Source organism: Phacochoerus africanus, chromosome 12 (assembly GCF_016906955.1).
Source record: "Phacochoerus africanus isolate WHEZ1 chromosome 12, ROS_Pafr_v1, whole genome shotgun sequence".
NCBI classification, from domain to species: Eukaryota; Metazoa; Chordata; class Mammalia; order Artiodactyla; family Suidae; genus Phacochoerus; species Phacochoerus africanus.
In genome coordinates, this window is record NC_062555.1 from 39,333,745 (window position 1) to 39,339,744 (window position 6,000).

A 6,000-nucleotide genomic window follows, 5' to 3' on the forward strand; every position below is an offset into this window, starting at 1 on the left:
ATTTGTTCACTTTTCTTTTCAACCTAAAATTCAAGCCTCGTGACCATGTGGGAGGACAGTCAGTCTTAGACTGACACGCTCTCTTTGCAAACTGAGCCACAATGTGTACTTTGCTTTGTAATTTTACAGTAACAGTCATGGAAGGATGATGAGGTTAAGGAATAATTATGTGCTCACACGTCAATTTGAGTAAAAGCCCAGGCAGTTCACACTATTCAAAAATGGGTTTCCCCAGAGTTCTCAAGTTACAAAAAGAGAATGAGAAAGAACCCCACCAGTGTTCACGCACAGCGGCCTGGCTGATTCATCAGAAAGTGGATTAACTTTTACAACAAAAACTAAAGGGGAACCTGAGAAATGACTGGTTCAGAGAATGTGACATCACTTTGGTTAGTTTTGTGTGTGTGTGTGTGTGTGTGTGTTTGCTGCATATGGAAGTTCCCAGCTAGGGGTCAAATTGTAGCTGCAGCTGCCGGCCTACACCACAGCTCACAGCAACATCCAGTCCCTGACCCACTGAGAGAGGCCCGGGATCAAACTTGCATCCTCATGGATACTAGTTGGATTTGTTTCCACTGCGCCACAACGGAATGTCCCTAGTTCTGTGTTTTTAGGGATAGGTTTATACTTCAAGAACCTGGTCTGGCTCCCAAACACCTATAATGCTTAGAGAGAAGAGCTTCCTGTCTTTACATGTTTTCAACATCTAATCCCAAAGCCATTTGGTGCTAATCTACACTTAAAATCAGACTCTGCCACTTTCTGCCCTAGACAAGATTCACTCTGCTTAAACTTCGGTTTACTTCTTTGCAAACTTAAGGTAACAATACCTGCATTGCCCTGCTCTGCCCAGCTCACAAGGGCGGCTGTGATAATGAAATGGGGCAGCAGATGAAGAACTGGTGGACAATGGGAATAACTCTGTATCTGTGAGCTTCTATTATTCATGGGATTGATTGACGTCACCTTCTTCATGAGGCATGTGGATCCTAAATGTAACCTATTTCTTTTACTGAAGATTTAAACCTACCTCTTAAAACACCATAGATATTCTAAAAACAATTTTAGAATCAGAGAAGAACTAAATGCTCCAGATTAAAAAAAATGAAACAAATGTGGGGGAAGGGGGGGAACACAACAAAACATGTGTGGAAAAAGGACAACAGACCGTAAAGAAAGACATTTTCCTCAAAAAAAATCTGTCTTTTTTATATTGGCTCAAATGGAAAATTCTTTTTGTTGCAGTTCTTTAAAATTCTTAAAAATCTTGTAGGTGAGATAAAATATTTGTGCTCCTAGGCAATACCTGAATTTTTCCCTTTGAACGTGATGCATTTCTCTTGCAATCAACATTTTTCTCCAAAAACAATCAATTTAAATCTAGCATCTACTTCTTGAGCGTCTTTGTTGCATTAAACATTGTTAAACTCCACAGGAGAAAAGGAGACAAGGAAAACCTTGTTTCACATGAATATTACAAAGATTACTATCTGACAAGGAGACTAAGATAAGCACGCAAAGAACTATAATATGTTAGGGGTCATAAGACAGGTCACAGAAAAGACAGCTACAATATGGGAGTTGAGAAAGGCTTAACAGAGGAGAACTGAGAGAAGGAAAGAGGGAAGATTGATTTAGAGGGGAAGGCAGAGAGGAAAGCACATGCAGAAGCAGAGAAGTGGGACCACACAGCGAGTGCTCAAAGTCCACCCAGGGCTCAGCTGACATGAGGGTAGAAGAATTTTAAGATTTTGCAACAGCAGCCAGGTCATGCACATTACTAAAAAGACACAACAAATACTTTCTTGTTCGTTTATACAGTTGAAAATGAAGATGCTTACTCCTAGAAGAGGGAAAAAAAAGAGTTTGAGGAAATGTTTAAATGAAACAAGACTCTGGCCAAATGTTAATGCTCATAATTGTTGAAGCTGGGGATTTAGACTCTCCACTTCTTTGTGTGTCTGAAATTTTCCATTAAAAATGGCTTGAAATGATATGAAGGCTGGAGTTTCCGTTGTGGCTCAGCAGAAACGAATCTGACTAGCATCCATGAGGACATAGGTTCGATCCCTGGCCTTGCTCAGTGGGTTAAGGATCCAGCATTGCCGTCAGCTGTGGTGTAGATCGGTGTAGCTTGCAGATGTGGCTCAGATCTGGTGCAGCTACAGCTTGGATGTGACCCTTAGCCTGGGAACCTCCATATGCTGTGGGTGCAGCCCTAAAAAGACAAAAAAAAAAAAAAAGAAGAAGAAATGAGGCCATTCAGTTTGGGGAGAGGGTCAGCTGACGGCTTCTTAGGTGAGGGTGCTACTCTGATAAAGGACTTTCTAATCTCTAGGTCGCTTGGAGGGGGAAGGCAGGGCTGAGGTTGGAGCTGACTCTACAGGGGGAAGAAGACACTGCTCAGTGTGATTTAGGTCTGTATGGGTCCTGTTTTTTTCTGTTTTCAGGTTATAAAAGCAATACACAAATGCATGCCTCTCACTCCATACTTCTTTCTCCGCCTCCCACTGAAGAAAGGGAGTAAGTAGCAGGGGCCTGTTCAGGGCTCTGGTGGTTAAGTCAAGCTAAGAAAAATGAAGGCAACTATGTTGTCCTCGGTGTACAAGTAACCATAGGGGTTGTTTTTTGTCATATCAAGTGTGACGCTTGCTTAGTACTTACTAGAAAGTATTAATAAGCAAAGTGAAGAACATCTAAAAACCCACTGAACCCACAACCAAGAGAAAAATCACTCAGCGTTTGGCATAGCTTTCGCCTCTGTCCACGCATGTGCAGATCTGTATGTACATGCACAAACTTTCTCTCCTCATAGCAACAGGATCACAGGGAAAGAGTCTTGGGTAACATGTTTTTCAGTTTCACTGTGTTCTATGACATTTCATGGAGCAGCATTTTATAACATCAGTTTAAGGGCTGCATCATAATCCATTAAAGAATACTCCTTTCTGGTACTTCTAACCTTGGGCAGAGGTTTATGGCAGACAATACTGTTCAATAAACTGTTTTGCTCTGGGAGGGCTCTTTCTCTCCATATTATTTTGAGTTAATATATACTAGTATCATATACGTCCGTTCAGAAATGTGATGGGACAATTCAAGTCATTTGTTTTATCGGGAGAGAGGAAGTGATGGTAACATTCTTACCAGAGAAATGATCCTTTAAAAAGTATAGGTTGTTGGGATTTTAGGTTTTTGTTTTCTCTGTTTTCAGGTGGTAAAAGCAATACACGAATGCTGTAAGCTAGGCAGACATGTGATATTACAAAGAGTAACAGGTTCCTTCCATGGACTCTGGATACCACTGCCTGGAACTGGCTACTGTTAATAGTTTGGTATGCCTGTCTTCCACATATTTATAAGGCTACATATGTGTGTGAACAAGAAGCCAAGGAAATGATCCAGTGAGGGATCACACCTACCACACACCAGCAGGCAGGACAGACACTGGATTCTGGCAGGGGCTAAGGAAGGGCCACTCACAGGGACATAGCTCTGAAAGTGCAAAGTGAAGGAGCCCCAAGATTGGGGGGATCATATTCCAGTAAACTCCAGGCCACACAGCCAGCCATGTTCAGAAATGAACATGGAGGAAAGGAAGGCAAAAACATGCCTCCCTGTTCTTTTGGAAATGAACTTCTCAACTTGCACAAACTCCTCCACACTTGACCCCGGCTCCCCATTGGCAGGTCTCTGAAGGCACAGGTCCTGTGTGCCACATGACTGCCACAATCTGGACACGCACGGCTCAGCTCTGCAGGCAGCCAGAGGCATCTGAGAGCCCTGCCGGTTTCCAGAGTGAGGTCAGGCTTGGCTGAACCTACCAGAGGTTAACACTGTCCACACAGGGGGTGGTGTGTGTTCCCATTCAGAGAAAGATCACAAATAAGAAGCGGGCCTAAAGCCCGGTGAAGTGACTAAAGCCTCTGAAGCATTTTCTTAGACCAGTGGTTCTCAAAGTGTGGTACTGGGGACCCAAGAGAGCCACGTGGTCAAAACCATTTCATAATAATACCAAGATGCTATTTGCTATCCTCGCTCTCACATTTTCAGGAGTCTACAGTGCAGTTTTCCAGAGGCTATATCACATGTAATAGTGCAACAGTCTGAATGCAGAAGCAGATGTAGGAATCTAGCTGCTGTCTATTACACCTGACATTAAAGAGATTTGCAAAAATACAATACAATGCCACTCTTCCCATTAAGATTCCGTTTTGAAAAGAATGGTTATTTTCATGAAAATATATCAACATATAATACATCCATTATTATTTTTAACTGAATTTCTAAATAAACGTTTCTGTTTTAGTTATGTATGGTACATATACATATAACCCACATAAACCAAAGTCCTAAGTAAAGGGGTTTTTGACTCCTTCCCCCAAAGTTTGAGAACGGCTATCCTAGAGGCTGTCCAGACTCCCTACCCCCACCCGGGAACACCCTCACCCTGCCTCCTCACACCACCCCCTGAGGAGGGTTCTAAGTGTGGCAGGGAGGGAGGATGGGCCATTCTGAAGTGCTGGCTGAATTAGGAAAGGCAGCCTGTGCTCCTTCCTGGATCTCTGAATCCAATAGGACGGGCTCTGTGCCCACCCCTTCCACGAGGGTCTCTTCCCCCTCCATTTTCATTTCAGCAGTTAGTGTGGACTCCCCATCTGTGCGCTCCTCAGTGCGGATTTCCCTATCTGGCCACCCGCAGCTCCGTGAGACGCGCACACCCTCTTTGGGGTTAGGACTTCCCAGATCAGCCGGCCCGAACTGTCTCAACGTGGATTCTTCCGGCGGCCCGAACAGTCCAGGCAAATAAGGCTGAGGGGAGCCATTTCCCTGTCCTCCGCGCGGCACAGGCTGGGGACAGGGAGAGGGGTCAGTCCCCAGGAACTAGTCCCCGATTCTCCCCTCGGCCTTCCCCGGATCCTCGCCCCGGGCCACCTTGTGCGCTGCAGCCGGGCGCCGGGAAGGTGCCCGGGTGCCGCGGGCTCGCACCCACCCCGCCTGGGCCGGAGCGGGCAGCGCTCTGGCCCTGGGGACGTCAATCGGGCCGCGTAGTACTCACCGGTACTGCACGGCAGGGTCTGATGGGGGGCCCGGCACCAGGCTGCGGGGCGCTCCAGTGCGCTGCTTGGTTCCAGCCGCTGCCTCCGAGCGCCTCCCCCTGTCGCCCTCGGGCCACCGGCCTAGGGGCGGAGCCGGGGCGGGGCGATGGTGGGGTGGCCGGTGCCCGACTAGGACCCGAGGCCCGAGGGGCGGGGTGGGGCGGGGCCTGTAGGCTGCGGGAGACCTCGCCCCCGCCCGCAGGAGGGAGGGTGGCTTGGGGTCGCTGGCCGGAAACTGTCTCCGGCCAGGATCCACCTCCGCGGGCCCAGGGCCTGGGACACGCTCTCTATGGGGAGTGGAGTGTGACTGCCCGGCTCGCTAGAAAGTAACCCAAGGCGCGGGGAAGAAATGCTGCATTTTAAAATGATTTGGCCGTCTCGGTGGAGGCTTCATTATCTGGTGCCCTGGTACCTGCGGTCACCTTCCCTCTCTTTCCTTTTGCCCCCACCCCCACCCCTGTCTTTAATGACTTGTAAAGCACGCTGAATGACTTGCGGGGACTTCAGAGTTTCCATGATTACGAATGCAGAGTTTAAACGTTAATTATTTTATTTTTTTAAAATTTTTTTAACGTGTAACAACACTTCCTAATGCAGGCTGTTCACTGGTCAGAAGTCAGAGACATGGCCGAGTTGACACTGAGTGGGTTTTTTTGTCTGCACCGGCTTTGATATGTTGCTTGGAGTTGCGCCTGCTCAGGCAAATATGGATGATTAAGTCTTTCTAGATGAAAGGTGAGATATTCTTGCCCAGTTTATATAGAGAGTGATTATAGTTTTCTGTCTTGAGTTTCTGAATAAACAGGATGAATAAATAATAACTAATACTGATTCCGGCTGCTACCAGTTACCATGTACTTACTCTGCCAGGGCCCTGTGATGCATATGTTATTCAGTTCAG

The 6,000-nt window shown here is 46.6% G+C and overlaps 1 protein-coding gene across 1 annotated transcript in view; it reads right to left on the minus strand.

The window, feature by feature from the left end:
- The window catches only part of ACO1 (aconitase 1), a 64,349-nt gene extending 59,163 nt beyond the window's left edge, over nt 1-5,186 (minus strand). Inside the window, exon 1 of the mRNA XM_047755544.1 lies at nt 5,060-5,186. The gene's annotated coding sequence lies outside the window, so the exon portion shown is untranslated. The remainder of the gene's footprint in view (nt 1-5,059) is intronic.
- Between the last annotated feature and the right edge of the window lie 814 nt (nt 5,187-6,000).